Genomic DNA, 22,266 nt, shown 5'->3' on the forward strand with positions numbered 1-22,266 from the left:
CCTACATAACAAGGGCACTTACCACTCGGTCTTTTTCCCTCTCATGTGCTTGAGTGATCAAATACCAAAAACACCTATCTCCCTGAAGACCATAGGAACCCCACTTCCAGGTGAGTTTTTCCACGCTCTACAGTGTTAAGGAGCATTGGGCTGGGGATCCCAATGTCCCAAAACACCACAATCTACAACTCGTTTGGCTGTGCAAGCCTGGAATCATAACAACCATAATTCATCATTCGCAAATCCAAAAGCAATCATAACCATAAGACATTTTAACACAGTTGTCAATATAATGCATGGAATCTATCCCCTCCATCAATTTCTGTGTTCCTTCCTAAAAAGCAATTGATATTACTAACATGTTTTTGTAAGTTTAAGTATGTTCTAATTGATCGTAATCTATGTAGCGGACTAACTTATCCCTCATTAGAAAATTGTAGAATTAATAGCTTAAAAAGTAATCCTTTTTTTAATGCACTAAACCTGATTATCTCCGTTCGGCCATCCATCATGATTATGGGTTATGGCCGCAACCTCGATTTGTTGTGGGATGGCTGGTTCTTTGGTTTAAATGAGTTCGAGTTTAACTTGTCCTTATGCTTCAGCATTGTGTTGAGTTCCCTCAACAACAATGGAAATCACTTCCTCGTGTTGGGAAGTTCTCTGAAGATGACCTCGCTCAGTATCTCGACATCTCTAAGGAGCCATGAAAGAAGCTTGATGGGTTTGGGCAATGCTTCTGCATAAGACTAGAGAGAGACACAGAGAGAGAGAGAGAAAGAGACTCGACTGATTGCAGCAGAGCTTCGTCATGTCAATAACAGCAGAGAGACTTCTGCATGGATCATTGTGTGTGTTTGTTTATGTGTCTATCTTATGTGATGCTCTACCCCTATTTTTATAGCAACTGGGGAGGGGGGGGAAAAAGGACGCTTGCTTTTTAGCATTTTTGATGGCATCATCGATGATAAAGAGAGAATACTTTCTTTTAGTATTTTTTGACAACATCATCGATGATGTTAGTGAGAGGCTCCATTTGCATAGCACAAGGATACCAATTTAACAAATATATGGGTGAGCACCGCACACCTTGTCATTGGTGGGCGGCGTCACTCCAAGGCTCACGACTAAGGCGGCAACCAAGGTATAGACCTTGGCATCTTGGCCTTGGCATACTTGGCCATGGGCTATGAAGGCTTTGTTGGTGGTGATCATTGTGCGTGAGAATCTCCCACTAGCTTGTTGGAAAATCTTCCTGGGAAGTCACCCATCCTGGCAGTGTCATCACCCAAGTGACTATCCATTAGGCTAGTTCTTTTTATTGTTCTATACTACAAACATAGTCTTAATAAGCTAGTCTTGGCAGAGTCTCCTAAGTCTTCCTTCCATGAAATGGCATATAATACCTCATTAGTAATAACAATTATCTTCATAATGAGAGTCAATTTCATAATTAGAATTAGTTTTTAAAAATGTGCAATATAAATCAATTTTCTTTGGAATATATACGCACATTAAAACAAATTAAGCAATGGGTACATTATAGGTGGTCGTCCCCATGAGGATCAACCTGCGAGCTCAGGGTCCTAATTTGACAACTGAGGTCTTGATACACCAGGTAGCTCCATCAGAGGTATCCCACAAGGGCTTCTTTTCTGATTGGAGCAATCGTAATTACCCTTGGCTCATGGAATGCAATGCTTTTTTCTAGTAAAACTGGTTAGGATTTAGATAACCTTAACGGAGTTCTAGCACAGTTGCCACACCTTTTCCCTATGATAATTTCTTATCAAGGTTTTAAGACCTGACCCTAGGTAAGCTCTATCTTTTTTTTCCTAATTAATGTTTTGTTCAATCTCTTGAGAGAAGCTCCCAACTTACCAGGGGATCCCCCATCCATAGGATGGATCTGTCAGGGATCTCACCCACCCGCTTCCCACAAATTGTTTTCTTTAGTTTTCTAATTACCTAACACATTAAGTTATGGCATATAAAAGCAGCCTCGTTAATTAACCTATTATCATAGGTTCCTTCATTTAATTTTATGGCACAACACAAAGATAGAGAAAACAGACTTTTGGAAAAACATATTTATTTATTATTTCACAAAGTTATTTACAATGATTTTTTCATTTTGCCCATGCATAAGATAAACCTCCGTTCATTGGAAAATCCATTTTGCTTACGCAGAAGAAAAGAAACCCTCTAAGATTTCCATCCCTTCACTAGTACTAGGGACTCCAGGATCCCATCGTGATTTGTGTGAGGGTTAGGCAATTCCTAGGAGCAATTGAGAGATTTATAGCCAGAGCCCCCTAGTACTCCCGCCTCCTCCTACTTAATGGATTTCTCACCGAGCGGCGACCTCTTGCTGTTGCGGCCTATCCAAAGCTCCTCGCGGCACTACAAAACAATCCCCCTTGGAGCAGGGTTCTATGTCTAGTCATGGGGGAGGTATAGTGTGATCTTTCCTCTTATTATCCTGATTATATATTTACAATCGCATCTAACTACTGCACTCACAATCAATCTTTCCTATGCAACCATCAATGCGTGCGCAAATTTAAAAAAAGAAATAGCAACAAGTGTTTTTAGCATAGGAAGCAACCCCACCCAAATCTAGGGTTTCACTTCCTATTTGCAACTCTTTTTCGAGATCCGCAAGTTATTTATCGAATCGGATTAATTATGAGAAGTCTATTTTATCCTTATGAAAATTTTGGTATTTCTGCCCTAAAAGATAATATGGGCATTTATGCCCATGGCATGCGATTCATGCATTGCCTTGTCCTAATCCAAGCTTAACAAGATTTCAAATGCTTTTCCAAGTCTATTTAGACTTAGAATTTGTATTGACCAATTCTTATCAATGTCCAACAAGTCCTACAGACTTTCAATATTTATTTAATTTCTTGATACCGATAGTTTTAGGGTTGTCGAGTATTTCATGGTTGTTTTTGCTCCAACATTCTCGATATTTTAGGTTAGGTTATCTAGTTGATTCATATGTGGGTCGATTCATGATATTGATGCTCTTACTAACATAATCATTAATATTAACATTATGTGTGTTTTCAGTAAGAAAATAATTTTGATTTTATTCTACTCATATTTTATGGTTTAATCCACAATGTCCAATCAACTTTCAACGTTGTCTAAAAATATCAATTTTCATTTAGCTATATCCTAAGTACAATGCTGATTGTTTTTCTGAAAACTTTATTCCAGGAAACATAAAAATCATACGTTCAATTTTTCTTTTATCTTTCAGACATCAAATTATTTTTCAATGCAGCTAATTTATGCACGTTTAGTATATATTTTCTTATACAATTTTCTATTGATTCAATACATTTATTATTTCATGATATTAACAAAAATATTTTTTATAAATTATCATAAAACTCATATACATATGTTTACCATTAGGAAAATGAAATAGAGATAGTCACTTTCAGGGAAAATTTATAAAATATTCCCTCCCCTAACAATGTCTACCATTTTTTAGTTATTATAATCACATGCGTCATTAATGAAATAACAAAAAAATATCGTGAAATAAACTATAAGTAGGATATTTTTTTAATGGCAGGCATATAATCCTTTTTAAGGTGAAAGAGTCTTTTCAGTGAATAGCTAATTATTATATTACTTAGGTTATTTTCCTAAGCAACAGTTCATATGCATTTTCATTAGAATGCTTTTATAATCGTTTAAAGCCAAATATAACATTATTTTTTTTCAAACCAACAAGATATTACCTCTCTCACATTTGTTGTAACGGGGTTTTGCCAATTCCTGCCATGTTATTTTCTCCATTGGCCATGTTCCTTACTTCCCTTGCTTCAAATGGGCTTTTTGAATTTCTATGACCTCGCAGAGCCATCAAATATTAGGCGAAATCAACGTGGTAGTTCAGACAGAGTTAGTGGTTGTTTAGAAAAATTTTGCATGTGTTTCACTTAGCAGTATGGTCGTATGGGGTGAAAGTGTAACAGGGGATAGAGAAAATGAAAATGAGGTAGAAGGGGGGTATTTTCCTCTATGAAGGAGAAGGGGTCTATTTATAGGCATGAGGGGGAGCATGCAGTCGACTCATTCTTTTGGCTACTTATCAAGAGCCAAGTGAACTTTATTAAAAATGCATTTTGATTGCCTACATGCTGGATGGTGGCATGGGGATGATTATTTTATGCTTTCTCTCCCTCCAGGCATCAAAAACATCATGAATTTTAGCATATTTTTTCAAAAATGTATTTTTTTTCTTCAAAATGACTTCATCTTGTGGTTTTTGGCCAAGTTACTTCATGACTTATCTAGTTTATAAAGTCATGTCATACTCTTTGATACTTAACTTACTCAATATCATGCTCGTTCTTGCGCGTTCTTCATCTACCGATGAAGGCTTTTGTGATTTGTCTTGCGGGTATGAAATCAATGCAATCTTTGATGCAATCAGGAATGCTAAATCAAATATAATGTAGGAAAATTTATGTTTAAGCTATCGTAATATTATTTACAAGGCACCTTTACTTTTTATTGGTAGAGAACATTGAGCCATCTTTTTGTGTCAAATTGCAGAATTGATTTAATTCAAGACTCGATATTAAGAAAATTGAATGCGGTCACTTATGTGATAGCTCGACGAGTAATTTTGCCTGAATTCATTTCTTGATATGAAGTGTTGTGGCGGAAATATTACATCCTCTTCTCCTTAGAGGAATTGAGATGTCCTCATCTCGAAAAGGAACTGGGTAAACTATTTTTCTAGAGTTGTCTCTTCTATACAGGTGGCATCCTCCTCAGGATAGTCTTTCCACTGGATAAGATACTCTCTAATGGTTCTATTTCTCAGAGGTTTCTCTTTTACTTCTAGAATCTTATCAGGTTGGAGTTCAAGGGCTCCTTGACTAGGCATTACAATTTGCTGGTCATCAAGAATATGATAATGATTTGCAACATAAGCTTTCATAAGACTAACGTGAAATACATTATGGACTTTCACATGATCAAGAAGTTGCAGTTTGTGGGCATTAGCTCCTAGGCATTTGAGAACCTTGTATGGTCCACAATACCTTGGAGTCAACTTTTTAAACTTTCCTAATGACGGAGAACTCTTCTTTGGGCATACACGGATGAAAACCATGTCCCCCTCTTGGAAGATATGCTCTTCCTGTCCTAGATCATCATAAGCTTTATGGCAGTCTTTGGCAGCTTGGATATCTTGTCTGATAGTTTTGACTTGATCATCCATGTCTTCTAGCATTTTCTTAGAAGACTCAACCTTTATGGTTGGATTCGAGAAATTCAGTGGCATCAAAAAATCTTGCCCATACAATGCTTGAAATGGAGTCATTTGAATACTTTGGTGATATAACACATTGTAGGAAAATTCTACTAAGGAAAAATATTGTATTTACCTTCTCAGTTCTCTAGAATAGTAAGATCTCAGTATATCTTCAATGACCTGATTAACCCGCTCTGTTTGACCATCAGTTTGGGGATGGTAAGCTGTGCTAAAGCAAAGTTAGATTCCAATTACTTCAAATAGGATTCTCCAAAAATGTGACGTAAACAGAGAGTTGCAATCACTAACGATTCGTTTAGGCAATCCATAAGCCTAAAGATTTCTTTCACAAATAGTCATGCAATATTTGAAACTTTGTAAATGGTCTTGATTGGAATAAGATAAGTGACCTTTGTCAGCATACCCAGAATCACCATGATTGAATTATACCCTCCTTGAACAGAAGGTAAGCCAACTATGGAATCCATACTCATGAACTCCCATTTCATCTATGGAATGTCAAGTGTCTAGAGCTTGCCTAGCATTTTGACACGCTCCACTTTCACCCACCAGTAACTTAGGCATTCAGTAACATATCTGAGTACATCATGCTTCGGTCTTTCCCAGTATTAACTTTTCCTGACTGCATTAAGAGTTTTCGCATATCCAGGGTGTCCTAAGAATGGGAAGTCATGGGCTTCCCATAATATCTTCTTTTTCAGCCCTTAACTAATGGGAATGCATAGACTTGTCTTAAAATAGACAAGTCCATCATACACAGTGAAATTTTGCTGATAGTAGAAGAACCATCACATGTAGGTCCCTTCAAGGTAGTATTAGCTGAAGGATAATTTTCAACATGAGTAGGGCTAGCTATTCCATCAGAAACCACTACATTTGGACCACCATACCATGATCCCAACTCGTCAGACACTACATCCCTACTAATCAAGGTCTCCCGAGTAGGTGGATTCCTTTCTATTCTGTGCATAGCCAAGAAAAACAATTTTTATAGCTTTTAGATCTAATTTCCTCCTCTTTTCATTAGGTACATGTGCATACGCAATGCAACCAAACACTTTGAAGTGACCAATATCAAGCTTGTGACCATATAGCTTCTCATACTGTGTCAAATCATGAAATCAAGCTATAGATGTTTTGTTTAGTACATAAAAAACATTGAAAATTTCTTCAAACCAATAAGCATTTGGCAAGTTCTTTTTATTAAGCATTGCCCTGGCAACTTCCATAAGTACATGATTCTTTCTCTTTGCCACACCATTCTGTTGTGGTGTGTAATTGCATGTGAGCTGTCTTTTTATGCCATATTTTGCCAAGTACATGTCAAACTCTCTAGAGACATATTCTCCACCTCCATCAGATTTCAAACATAAGATATAACATCCAAACTCATTTTTAGCATGTGTCTTAAAAACCTTGAATACGTCAAGCACCTCATCCTTTTGCTTCAAGATATACAACTATGTATACCTACTCAAATCATCGATAAATGACACATAATACCTATCACCACCAAAAGATGCATTATGGTAGGACCCCATACATCCAAATGTTTCAATTGCAAAGTTCTCAAATTGTTTCTAACAAGATGTCTCGTGAATGGAAACCTTTACAAGTAGAGCGGACATGTCCAAGATTAGTATGCTTAAACTTGTAAAGCCAAACAACCTCTTTTTGCTACATATTTTTTAGCTTTTGAATATTTACATGACCAATGTATTTGTGCCAGATTTTTACATCTCTATCTACTTCATTATCATGGGCAAACATGGTTGCTTTCAACTTAGGTATAGATGTATCCAAAGTAAACATTTTCCATCTCTCTTGCTTTTAGCAATCAACTTGCAACCATTTCCATATTCCTCAATAAAGAAGCCATCTTTGTTGAATCTAACTTGCAGATTCTGTTTTGCAATCTATCCAACCAACAATAAATTCTTAGTAATAGAAGGTACATGTAGTACATCATATAGACTCTTCTTTCTGCCGTCAGGGATGATTAACAGAATCACACATGTATGCTAAATATCATGTTGTGTGTCATCACCAATGCATACATGTCCATGGAAACTTGATATCATCTCATCAAACCACTCACCATGCGGAGTCATATGATTAGATGCTCTTGAGTCTATATACCATTTTTCATCCTTGCCTTGCTTAGATGTATTCTTAGGAACATGTTGCATAGCAAACAATCTATCTCCTTGATCATCCTAAGTACCACTAGAAGACACATAATTTCCATGTTGTTTGTCTTTTGTTTTCATACATACTTGCTTTTTATGACATTCCTTTGCTATATGTCCATATCTTCCATAATAATGACAATGTTTATCCATGTTAGACTGCTCATGTGATTGCCAAGAGCCGCCTCTGCCTCTAAGAGATCTCCCCCTACCTCTATAGGCTCCAGATCCTCGTAGTCCATGTGCATTCAAGGTTTGTCATGCACTTTGTTGTTGTTGTCCATACATATTCGGAGTGTCTCCACAACCTCAAAAAGCTCCATGAGCTCTACCACCTCTAGCTCACTGACTAGAGTAAAATGGTAGCATCTCTACTCTGAGAGGTACTCGAACCTATATTTAGACCAAGTTTGACTTCCTCATGTAGCAACCATGCAAGTGATTCATCCCAATCACGGGGAACTACTCTCACAAAAATCGAAGTATCAAAAGCTTTATACTCCTTGCCTAGTCCATTCAATGTAACTACAATCATGTCATTCTCTAAGACTTTAGAACTAATAGTAGCAAGCTGAACTGCTATGATTTTTATATTGTATAAGCTTGAATGCTCTTGCCATTTCCAGACATGTTATTAAACTATTGCTTTAGCTGTATCTTTATGGCATGAGTAACATTACCATAATTCTTCATGAGAATATTCCAAGCATCCTTTGGGGATTGATACCTAGTAATTTGCATAGCCATCACATCGAAAATGCATTAAGAGAACCAATGTAACACTTTGCTTTCTCTTTTTGACCATTGTAAGTGAATTCTCTACTGATCATGAGACAGATTCCGTTCAAGTTGTTCGAGTTCTGCTTCAGCTCCCATACATAAATCCTAGTAGCCTTTGCTAATCAAGAAATTTTGCATCCTAAACTTCCATAGAGCAACATTTTTATTACCAATTTTCTCTCCCACAATTTGAGTGATATTGACAGTGCCTTGAGAATTTTCCATATTTTCAACTAAGATATTCAATGCTATATGCAATCTATAAGTTCCTGACTCCATACAGTTCAAGAGGAACAGACTTCTTGCAGTCCAAGAACAGTGTCCTACAATACAAGACCAATTTCCTGTATTTCAAGTATAGTTTCTTGACAACTTGCTTGCTATAAACTGTATTCCAACAATGAAAAAACATGGTCAACTAAGCATAAACCAAGCTCAAATCAATTCAAAACATTCTATGGTAGTGGCAAAACATCCTGGCAACAAACTATGTCCATACAAGCATCAATAGATTCATAGAACTAATGCTAACATTCACTAGACTTTCCCATAGTTTATGATAGGCAAGAAGCCTGTTATGACTATCAGCATAAACTCTACAATAACCAAGGTATTTTCAGCTCAAAGATATCCTTAAACCACCATAGACATATCCCATTACATTGGGGATTCAATACGTGACCAAAGAAGCACCAACATTTAAATTGTATGCAAGTTGCAGTGGCAAATACTCTTTCCACACGCTATTTACAACCAATCCACTACTATAACTAGCAATATTTCAGCCCAAATCTAAGCATTCAATTCTCATTTACATCCACAAAACATCTTATATTCATGGACCAATCTCCAAGAATTTTTGGGTACCAAATAGGTGTCAAGATGCTCCAAAACTTCATGTGTAAGCTATCATATATTCAAGATAAACTTTAGCCTGCATTCTAGACAAATTTCAGCCTACTATTACAATTTAAATTTGAGTGTTGAACTCTTTGAAGTCATGCCAAAATGCATGAGAGTAAAGGCATATGCATTGCCAAGTATCAATAGACATCAGTAGAGGTTAATATAGCTCCCAAATTTGAGCTACAACCAAGTAGTTGTATACTATCCTTGTTTAATTAATAGTAGATCTACTCTATTTTCCAGTCAATGTTTGATTCAAACATCCCACAAATGAGCTGAGAACCAAGATACCAATGCTATGAAGCTTTCTCCAATCCCTGACAAGTTATTTATCAATAGTAGAGTGTGTTTATGGCTGTCAATGCCTTGTAATATGTGCAGGCCACATTTTTTACATTGCTACTATTTTCTTTCCTCAATGCTCATGCAATAGAGCTCATTCAAGTGGCAGAGAACCCCTTTAGGAAGCCTCAATAGGTTGTGAACTGATAAACCACAAGAAACATACCTTCCAACCGATCCAATGGCTACCAACACATGAACTTTTGTCATAGTGTAGCTCCTGAGTTCAAGCTCCAGCTCTTGTAATGCCAATGCCAATACCACCATCAAGCCTTCAAGCTTTAGAATCTGATACCATGTTCAAGATTTAGAGGGAGAGAGAGACAAAAACATGGAGCTATAACAAAGATTAGTATACTCTCATTGTTCTCCACTTCTCATTATTCCATAATGCTTACTAAAGTCTAGTTAAACATAATTGAAAACACACTAGGTCACTAGCTGACCGTACCACTAACTATGGTTGAGTTTGACTGACTCAGTTATTACAACATACATGGAGAGTGACAACTAAGACAACAACTGTGTAAATAAGATCGGCATGTCGGTGACATTGATCACAAACTTGATTCTCAACAGTATGGGGTAATGTTTGATTTATAAAGATATTCTTCATGAGAGATTTTGAACAAATGTACATTAGGAAGATCATCCACATAGCAGTTTGCCTGGTACAAGAGACCTCACGACCATTTGCTAATTCCATAAGTAAGGTAGGTGCATCTTTTGTAGTTATTCCTAATTTTCTTGCACAGACTGGTGAAATGAAGGAATGTGTACTGCCACAGTCAATCAAGGTTTTGAAGCTTTTACCTTGATAATCTGATGGAGTCTGAATCACCGAGAATTGGCAATTCTGGCCTTTCTTGTGAAGAGCGGCGTGAACTGTTGCCCTCTCAATGTCAGCTTCCATGGATGGGTCTTCTTCATCACACAGCTCCTTGTTGGCAACACTGGAGGTTCTCCCTCTGGCCATGATGGTGGCTCCTTGTCCATGGGCAGCTCCTTGGGACGGCCCTTGACGTTGTCCTCTGGTAAGCTTGGGACACTGCCTTTTAAAGTGACCAGGCTCGTTGCAGTGGAAGCAGCGGAGATTGCGGCCATTACCTTGTGCAGAAACAAAGTTGTTAGTAGTGTTCACCCTAGCTTTCTTCCTTTGTCCCTGGTTTTGGCCATGCACTCTCTTGGTCTGAGACCTAAACATTCCCTTGTTCTGATCCCTGTAAGACCAAGTCCTATTATTTCTTAGCTTGGACTGCACCTCCTGAATTATCGGTGCAGCTCGAATGAGTGTGTCTTGAAGGTCTGTTGGGCGCATTGATTCCAAGCGGGTGTTTATGGGTGGGTTTAATCCAGCACAAAACTTTGACACCTATTGTGTCATATCCATTTGTGGTGCGTACTTCAAAAGAGAGATGAACTTTGAATAGTATGCATCAAGGGATAGACCAAGCTGCTGCAGTTCATAGAACTCGTTCAACTTCTGTGTGCGATAGGCAGGTGCTAGATATCTTCCTTGCACAGCTTTTTTAAGCTTCTCCCAAGTAACTAACCCTTCCGAGATCCCTTGGTCTGTGCACCATTGTTTCCACCAAAGTCTTGATTAGCCAGTAAGCTTCAGTTTGGCGAGCATAGCTTGGTTAACGGGTGCAATGCCTGCTGCTTTGAAGTAATCCTCCATGGATTCGATCTAGATCTCAGCATCAGTTTGGATTGTCCTTCCCTTACCATCGAATTCAGGTGGCTTGATTTATTTGAGAAGAAACTTCTTCTCTTGAATTACAGTTGTACTTAGTGTAGGGATCGGACTAGGAATCTGCACTTGAGATTGCGCCTGGGCAATAAAATTCTTTACATTAAAACTTACTAAGTGTTTCCCATATTACATTACTATGCCCAGTTCAGCTTTTAACCAAGTGGCCTAATCACTTAACTCCTTTACCAACACTTATAGTCATGATAGACAGTGATAAAAAGTCTATTTCATTCATATGGGCATAGCCCTTTCGAATACAATTATTTTGGGAAGATAGAACAAGCTGATTGGCACATCAGTTTGGGGAGAATAAGATTGTGTTACAATCGGCCACAAGAACTGAGTAATAATATGGGATAGGGTCATGGATTTTTAGGAATCGATAGGTCATTGGAAGCTTAGGGTATCCCTTCCTTTGATACCTGTTCTTCTCATAACGTCCCAATACCTTGATTCTGTTGGCAGGGATTATTCGAGTCACTTCCTTGTACACGTACTTGTTCTGCTTAACCTTTCGACCGCCGACATGTAGGGTTGCGTTTGCGTGGGCCTCGACAAAGATGAACAGCTTCACAATCTTTAAGTCCTCCATCCACTTAATTCTCTTCAAGTTGGTCTGAAGGTACGCAAGTCGGTGGGTAGCTATGTAGTAAATTCCTGAATCACCCGTCCATCTCTATTCCACGTCAAGGGTGAAGGATTGTAGATGCGGTCTAGGATATTCATTATACCTAGCCTTCATCGATAATCGAAAGCATGCGTTGCAGTCATAAACATAACCTGGAACACCAAGAATTTGTTCCATGCTTCACGACTCTGCAGACCAGCATCGATAAGTAAGTAAGGAAACCTTCTTAACAGCCACATTTGCTCTACTTCTCCTCATTAAGTTTCCTTATAAATATTAGATCCTGTTGGTTCGCTCTGATACCAACTGTAATGTGTCCCCCTTACCACTTGTAGGACACGTCTTAGCAACCCATCGGGAAGAGAGTCCAGAAAGCGTCGCCTGGCACTCCCATGGAATGTCATGGGGTTGTGATCTAGGTCTTCCCGAGTCTGCCACGAAGTGGAAGCATTCCGGCCGTTCCCACTTAGGACCGACCTGAATCAGGGTTTTCCTAATGGTCAAGTTCCTAGAAGGTAGCTAGCGTTGAGCCCTAAATAAACTACTTTACGCAAAAACATCAGGGTCGAAGCAGATTTATACTGCACTTGGTTCAAGGAGAATGGGAAACGAGAGGGATGCGAAGCTCGACCTCTCTGCCCATAAGGCATAGTCCCATTCCATTCCCCTAAAACAATATAAATCGGGACTCTAGCTCTCTAGATTCTAGGTCGTTGTTACCTTTCTGTCAATTCCTTTGAGAAAAGTTCCCGGCCAACCGGGACCACCCTTCCATAGGACAACCCAGGGTCACATCCACCGCACTTTTCTTAGGTTGCTTTAGTTATCTAATTACCTACCACATTTAATTTGACAAGCAAAAATAGCTTCCTTAATTAGGCAATTAATTACTGGTTCCTTCACGTAACTTAGGCACTGACATAGAAAAACAATGTCAAGCAAGTTCCTTTTCAACTTTTGATCTTTATTTATCAGTCTTTGGAATACATCATATAATCCGCCCGAAGGCTAATCTGCCCGAAGGCTATTCTAGCAATCCTCAGGGATCGCTATTCCAAGTTTCGCCCATTGACTAGTATGCGGGCCTCGAGATCCCATCTCAAGTCACGTCAACCTCTTGTGCAGGATTGGGAGGCAAGGGATTTACGGCTAGAGCCCCCACTGGCACCCAAGCATCTTCTTGCTCCAAGTAGCACCCACAGAGAGACCTCTCGCGGCGGGTTCGGTCCACATACTCGGCGTGGCTAACAACCCCCTTGGGTAGGGTCAGGCAAACAGTCGGAGGTAACTGATACTGCCTCTCCCTCTAGGCTTTCAACCTGAAGCATTAGTTATTTTTTTGACATTAGTTCCTTGATCAAAGAAGTACAAACGGTGCTCCTAAGTATACAAACACAAGCACTACAGTGGTCGTTTATACAGCCAACTGCTAAGGTGTGAATCTTTTTCTCCGAATACATCCAGCATTCGATTTGGGATCAATCGCAATTTGGCAAGATCCCAATGGTTTCGTAAGCTAAGTTGCTTGTTTACCCTTTATCCTTGGGTTAGGGTTTATACCCTTTTGACCCAAATTGTTTCCACCTTAGATTTTCCTAAATTATAGACCATAAATCCTAGGCAACTTCGTCGCCCTAACTTGATTGGTTAACTGCTTTCTTGGCAAATTCGTAACTCCCCTAACTTGGCAAATCAGCCCAAGGAAGGGTGATATAGCAGGATGACTACTCATCCTCTAGAAAATTAGACTTGTACTTAGAACTCGCTAACATTGTTCTAAGGAGTGGCAATACTATTTTGATTTAGGCACAAAACCATGCATCGTTGCAACTTGTTGCACAAGATAAGTGTCGCATCTAACTTGTGGGATTATTTCTCCCATCACACGGTATTCCTCGGTCAAGAATAATTTTGATCAAGATATAGGGTTTGGAATTCCTATTGACCCAATCCAACCCTAACCCTACTAGGCCGATAACACTTTGGCCCTAGGGATCCTAAATTCATATGGAGGTTTAGTATTTGGTCAATTGATCCTTAGGGTGAGAACCCTAGATCATTCTTGCATGGGCGTTTAGATAACCCTAACATTTTCGAGAATGTGGGTAGGATCTTTGAGATCGAAAGTCTTAAATCGGCATCCCAAGTGCGATACTAGGCAAAATTTTAACGTAACTTAACCCTACCTAGTACTTTGAGGTGATTGTCATATGCAATCTAATCGTACCTTTATCATTTTCATGTGAGCAACTCAACTATATGCGAATTACTTAATTGGTTTAACTAACCCACGATTAGAGACGATCATCCCTTTTAAAGATGCAAATACTTCCTTCTAAATTAGCAAGTACTTTTCCCTAAAAGATGCAAGGAACTGCAAGATGTATGCGATGTATCATTCCATGCAAATTTGCGATCTCAAGACTCAAGACTATAGACCTTTTCCTTCTATGCAGCTATAAGATTTACAATGATCTTTTCTTTTCCTTTCCCTAAACTATAATGATACAACGAAATCAAAGCTTTAATATTTTTAATGAAGATGCATTCAAACTTTGATAAAGAACACGCATGAGCGAATGCCATGAGTCCATCATTAAATTAATCCTTCCTTTAGCGCTTAACACGACCCAAAATGTAATTATCATCACATGCAATTTGCAAGGTACATAAATCCTTTCCATGCATTTCAACTATTCGGACATCATTTAATGTCCATCTATGATTACCTTAATCGCGAGACACAACCAAGAATTTATTACATAAATGCGTTACGAGTTATATGTCCTATCCCTTGCAAGATGCAACAAGGATGCCTTTACACAATTCCATCTTTTTACTTACGCATCATGCGTTCAGGATTGCATCTCGACCACGGAAGTGCAAGCAATTTCAAATGCACGACATGCAACTAAATCTTGTAAATCGGGCGAGCAAATAAATTTCCCAATGTATTTAAACTTGCTTACGAGAATTAAACATGCATAGTGCATCCTTTTCATGAGGAACTAATTTTAGGAACCTGGGCATTAGGAATCAAGGCGATGTCCACTCGCGTACTCGGGGTGGAAGCTCCCGCGTGTGCTCCTCTCGCCTTTTGCTTGGGAGCCATTGGTGCAGCAGACTTCGATTCAGCGACTTCCTCTTGGCTCTCTTACGCGTTACGAAGCCACTTCTATCCGATATCTCCTCCTCAGCGCACGACACAAGCCTTGCAGGACACGGTTTTAAAAATCGGGGAAGGCTCGGGTAAACAAGGCTTATGGATGCACTTAATGGAAGCTTCTAAGGTACAAGAAATGACGTAGAGGTGGTGAGATGATTGGGAGGATGAAGACGACGATGCTGAAGATGATGATGATGATGATGGTAATGATGATGAAGATGATGGTGATGATGATGGAGGCGATGGCACAGCAGCCTGGCGGCAACAAACGGACGGCGGCGGCAGCTATGGCGGGGAGCACCACGTCCTGGGCAGCAACACGATTCTCTCTCTCTCTCCCCCTCTCAAGCTTGGGAGAGGGGGGTTCATATAGGTAGAAGGGGGGAGGGTAGCCACACACGTGGCAGGGTGCATGCCCTCCTCCCCCATGCCCCTCCATGCCATTACTCATACTCCCTCTCCCTGCCATACAATGGCTGAAGGGGAGAGGGTTAATAATTAAAAAATTTGCAAAAATTTATCCATTATCCCCTCTTTTTTTTCCCCCTTGAAGGGGTGTTCCCGCATGGGCTACGGGCTTTTTAGCCATGGTCTCTTATGCACAACGCGGGCTAGAGTTCGTTGATTCATGAGGAGGGAGCACTTAGCCACCAACATTTATTGTTGTGGGAGATTACTTTGGGTTGCTTTTTGCACAGGGTGTGCAGGTTCTAGGGTCGATTAATATTTCATTTGCGGAAATATTACAAAACCAAAGCATCATCATATGGTATTGCATCACTATCTATTTAGAAGTCTCCAGCAATACTCCTTACCTTAAAAACACTCTCATTAATAGATATCTTCCCTTTCTTCAAAGTATTTAGCTCTTGCTTAGTTGAATCTTTCTTGCCTTTGTATTTATAGAAAACATATTCTCAAAAATGGTCCAAGCTATATTCTAATTCTCTACATTTTTTATATGTCCTAGCATAATATTATCAATGATTATAGACAACATTAGTTTTTCATTTTTCATCTCTTTATTTTCATGCCCTCAATTCTTTTACTAACTAAATGAATGCCCACGTAGTCATGGCCTCTTGAATTTTATCACATGGAACTTTCATGATGGGTTGTTGTTTCTCATCTACCTTCTTAATAATTGATTTTCAGATTTCTTGTGAATTATGATAAAACTTGAGTACCAAATAGTAAGCACATCTTCTAAAATCTTTCATAAGAAGTGCATAAAAATAAACCAAGAAGCCTTTTCCACCAAATTTCTCAACAATATATATAATCTACAACTATCTTTTGTAGAAAAATCTTATGTTTGCTTCTTGGAACCTCAAAACTTATAGATTCAAAATCTATGACCTGTGCACCTGAGAACATCTGATATAGCCAAAATTGCAATATGCCTTGAAAGTGATGTTTGCAACATTGCGGAGCTAGAATAGGGATAAAAAATGGCCTCAAATGGCCAAAAACATAGCAGGGAAGTCCTAAAGGGCCCAATTTATAAGATATACAGTGCTATGCTTACATAACAAATGTCATAGAAATATGATATTTTTTCTCTACCTTGCTTCTATTATCTCATAGGTGCTATCTAAAAAAATGATGAGAGAATGGGCTATCTTCTTACCCATATCTTTGTTCCTTTTCTCCTTGGGTTTGTTCTTTTTAACTCTCAAGGCTACGTGGTTCTTGTTGTATTTTGGCTTTGAATATGTAGTACATCTATACACAATGGCTCCCTTTTTAAATTGTTCATGGACGAAATAATATTGTAGTTGTCATACTTAATGTCAAGTTGCTTTTACATAACATATACTAGTTGTCCATGTGGCTCCTTAATTCTAGGATGATGACTTCGTGATGAGGAATGCCTAGGTCATTTTCCATCCCTTTGTACAATAAAGTGGGGAACTTTAGAGGCATTCTTACAACATTTTGACAATGTGGCTCATTTCTTTGAATGGCATTAGCCTTGTGACAAGGCCAATGAGATGTGCCTAGTTTATGCTTCACTCACTTATTATAACAAGATGGGAAACTTCATTGATGGCATGCTTACTCAAGCATATTTGTTAAGGAAGAAAAATAAATGAATAAATGTTTTCTTAGAGCAAATTACAAGATCAAATATCTTTAAAAACTATGAACTTGAAAAATAGTTTTGAAGCTAGAGAATTGAAAAGCTTTACATCATATGCATGTACATATTGTGAAGTACAATTATGTATTTTAAGAATGGGGTATCATGTAAGTTGTTATTGCTATTAGTATATCTTGTAAGTTTAAACAAGGTTATCTTTTTTCTATTAACTTTCATAAATGGGGAACCTAATAAGGTTCATTGGACTCTTGTTGGCACATGGAGGCCTTGTAGTTGGAAAGGGGTTGATTCAAATGTGGTATGATGGGATGGGGTTTATGAATTTTGCCTACAGTAGCACTTGGAAGCTCCAACATTTTGTCTATGAGTAATATGAGGTGGCACATTTCATGTAGCTGCTGCTAATAGACTACTTTATCAAATAATCTCATAGGGGGCTTTTTGCTAGCAGTTGATTATTCATCAAGATTGTCACCTACTCTAAATAATTTAGCATATAAATCATTGCACTTCTAGCATGGAATCAATAGTAAAAGCCTCGTTTTTACTCTCACACATGATGTCATATCCTCATAAAAACATGGTGGTAGCCTCTCCTCCAAAATCATCACAGCGGTGGCATAAAAATCTTGTGTCCAGTGAAGTTCAATATATATTCAAAGACAATCTCTCTTGTGACACAAATATCTCATTTGATTATTTCTGTGGTTGATGCAACAAGCCCTGTATCCTTGCTTGAAAAACGTCCATGATGATAGTTTTCAAACTACTAACCCACTATGTCATCAGAGATCATGTAACCTCAACCCCTACTATAGTGACCATGACACCAAGGAAAAACCATGTTATCCATAGAGATCAACCTAGCAATAGTATCCTAAGGCACAAGCTCCTTTGCAATGGAACCATCTAGATCTCCCCTGCTTTGAGGCAGAAAACCATTCCAATTGTCTCTCATTGTAACTCCATGTAAGTTAGCTCTAGTTCCCCTAGTCCATCTTCCGATTTCCAAGAAAGTACTCACAAAATCACATGAACATTTGTATATCCACAATGTACATGTATTCACATAATTTTTTCTAATTAAGTTTGATGAATATATTCTAATGTGAATATGTTGTTAGTAATGAAGGAACAATGAACTCATATGAGGAAATGGAGTCTACTTGTAATGAATGATTAGCAATTAGAAAGTTTTTTGTTAGCAAGGTGTTAGTGATGGCTTACCATAATAAATCCATCCAATTAGAATGTGATGAAGAAATTTTAGGCCTCATATGAATAAAGATTCATTTTATTAATGAGAAATAAGACATTGAAAAAATGAAGGTTGTAATAAGGAACTATTGTATTTTGTTCCTCAAAAGAACCATGTTTTCATATGGGTATAGCCATAAATGTTTTATTTCTTAAATATTAAAATAATATTTTTTAATTCTAACATATGGTAGCTTTAGGAAAGTGTATACTAATAGATAGAATTGCTAACATAAAAATACATTATAATATTGATGGCAATAGGACCCATATATAGAGGGTGGAATCTAGGAAAATGACATCTAACATATCCCAATGCCTAAATATCACAAGAAAGAACAAAGGATGTTTAATTGGGAGAACACAAAAATCAAAAGATGCATCTCCCAAAAAAGGGTGCTTCAATCTTGGGGATGTCACCTCTACACTTAATCCTCTTAGCAAAAGCAATAACCAAAAGATACTTTTTGCATACTTTGTCACATAATAGACATATAAAGAGAGATAGGTGTAAACAATCACATTCAATGATTTCCAACAACACATGACTTCAAGATTGTTGTAAAGAGATAGAGATATACTTGGAGGGGGAGGGGGGGTACTCATGAATATATGTATGTATCGCGTGAGTTCAAAATAAGGGGTTCTAAAAACACCATTTTTATACATTTTTTTAATACAAAAGGGTGTCATATGAAAGGGTCACTTACAAGTTGAATAAAAAAGGGTTGTGTTTTATTCAAGAAAAATTTGCTAATAAAGATATTTATAAATAGGCCTTAAACACATGTGATGTAGAGGATATGTATATAGTGAACCCCCTAGGAGGAGGTAAGACTAGAGAAGAGAGAGAGGTGGAGAAGAGTGAACAACAAAATTTGATAATGGAAGTCTCTTGATTTATTAAACTCTATTGAAATTGAAATTTATTCAATGCATGGCTTGCTAGAAGGATTTATTGGGCTCTATCAAACTTCATATTTATCCAACACATGGCTTGGTAAAAGGGTTGAAGATGAAGGGACAGATGACACCCATACACATTTGAGACATTAAGCTTCCAACAATGGCTTACATAAAAATATAGTGGCTTAGCATTATTCCTTTGACTAATATGTAAGTGTCTTCACTTCTTGTTGATGCTCCTTGATCTTTGTTGGTGGTAGCTTTAATGATACTTGAAGACTTGTGTTCCTTGGGCTTGGGAGGGGATTTCTTCACATGGCCCTCTTAGGGGTGTATGCTTGAATATGAATGGGCAAGATATTTGAAAAACATTTTTTGGATGTTTGTGATTTATACATATCATAAAAAATATATGGATAGCTTGATGATTTTCTTGGAAAGATTTAGGCATATATAGGGTGGACAAGGCAAAAAAAAACACACATCTACATGTAACTATTTGGAGGTGTTTTGAAGAAAAATAATGCATAACATGCTATGTATATGATATATTAGCAATAGGGTATTTGGATTATTGAAAGGAAATGTAAGAGAAATGTACTTATTGATAAGATGGTGCGCATACTATATTTTAAAAAATAACAATTTATAAGGTAGAGCTCAAAACTAATAGTTGAGCTTAAACAATATTTAAGGTGGGTTCAACCTTTGTAACAATAACGGGTGATTTTATTCAGTATGTATGATTTTCTTATAAAATATTTACCTAAAGTTTTTGTGGGATAGTAAAGGACGAGATCTCCTAAATGAATATAAAGCACAAGGGCCCCACTTCAAGCATTCCACTTTACAAAACGTACAAAGAGAAAATGGTTAAAGTACATAAACCATTCCTTTGTCACACCAAGGGGGGACAAATGCATTTTGCAAGGTAATAAAAGCACCCTTAAAATATGAAATGGATGTGGAATAAATCTACAAAATGATGATATTTGGTGATGATGGTGACATGGATGATGCCATGATTTCAAAAATCATTCTTAATATCAATAAGAATTCAAGGGGAATTATGCTAGAAATTGGAGCAAATAATTAAATGATAGTGACTCTATGTGTAGATGTATAAAGTCATAGAAACGTACATTAGATTGAATTGTAGTACAAATGGAAATTACTCATGGTGTAGGAGTTGTAAGTAACTTAGTTAACCCAAGCACTTTTACAAGCAAACACATACATCTCCCCACAAGGTACCAAAAACATTTAGATCGTAGGAATTACAAGACTATGAATACTAAAAGCACTCGGTATCTATATATGCTCTAAAATATAGGAAATTGAGTTGTGTTAAGATCATATGGAATTGGAATGCTCCCAAGGTGAAAGTAAGCTTTCTCCATTTTTTAGAATTTGTAATAAGAAGGGCTCTGGCACCTTTTTAGTCCTAACATATAGGCATTGCATACTTCTTATTTAGCCAAAGTCATTAAGTCTAATTTCATTTTGTTTTTAGTTTCCTAGGTCAACAAATTAATAGAAAATGAAGTACATGGTAAAATAAATGAGATCATTGAAATAAGCCCCATATATTAATATTCCATTATAGAGCTCTCATAGAGCCTAACATTTTGGTTTTGTTATGTGAGGTACCTCCTTTAAAGCCTAAAGGAGTCCTGTACTAGTTAACCAAAGCTCTAAGTCCATGCACAACACCATCTATTTAATAAAAACTCTAACTCTATGTGGAACACCATCATCCATGATACCGTTGGGAAATAATAGACTTAGTTGGACATGGGAGTTATGGTCCTAATTTGTAGGGGAAGAGTGGGATTGTCACCCCTAACAATAGTCTAATGTCCACCTAAGAAGAGTCACTTTGCAACCAATCAAAATGGGCTAACACCCCACTTGGTTAAAAGAGAGTGGATATGTCTAGCTCTTATACTTCCATGGCCATTAAGATCAGTGCACTCCAATCTTCTAAAATGGTATCAAGCCAACTTTATTCTGGGAATTTGGGGGGATCTGTTCTAGTAGCTCTATCTAGTGTTTAGAAATGTTAATCGACTTATCATGTCCACCCAACTATAAACTCTTAATCATATCTAATTAAGCGAGAAATATTTTCACATTGTGTGAACATATATTAGCAAATGTTGCACTTCATGAGCTCAACTTGGGACCATTGGAAGCATCCTTATCATTTTCAAGTGCTTTTGACTCACAAAGTTAGTGACTATCTCTTATCTAGTCACATGCATGGAATAGAATGAATTGACCTACTAATCATTGAATGATAGATCGATTCAAAATGGTTTTAGTGAGAATGTTTAGCAAACATATCATATTGTATTCATACACCTCATTAAACATTTCTCCAACAATCCATATGTGTTGCTTCTTCCATTATCACTCATGTAAGAGAGGAGTTAGCATAGGAAATCTTGAGGAGAACAAGGGAAGGAGAGAGTTTTCTACCACCTATCCCTCACGCCCTCACTCTCTCAACCATATACTCCCACTTGTACACTCAACTCATTGAGATGGGATGGAGAAGAAGATAGAGAGTGGTGAAGAGCTTTACTCCATCTCCCTCACAATCTCACACTCCCTCTCCTTTACTCTCACACTAAATAGGCAATTCAGTAGTAAGAGAATCTTAAGTTACCACACAAATAAATAAATTTCTCTATTCTTTTTCATTCTTTTTGTATATGGCCTTTACGGTTTCCATCATTCTTCGACATCTTGCCCATTGTGGCCTTATGACCAATCCTTGTAGTGCATACATTTATTTAGAGAATTAAGTTAGACTCTACTTGGGACTAAAATCATTACACTTTTCATGGGATTGAGCTTGTCTCTTGGTTTTACAACCAAATATAATATCTTTGCAAAATTAATTACAATTATTTTTTTAA

This window comes from Lygodium microphyllum, chromosome 2 (assembly GCF_053477565.2).
Source record: "Lygodium microphyllum isolate KBCC chromosome 2, Lygodium_microphyllum_v1.1.10, whole genome shotgun sequence".
NCBI lineage: Eukaryota > Viridiplantae > Streptophyta > Polypodiopsida > Schizaeales > Lygodiaceae > Lygodium > Lygodium microphyllum.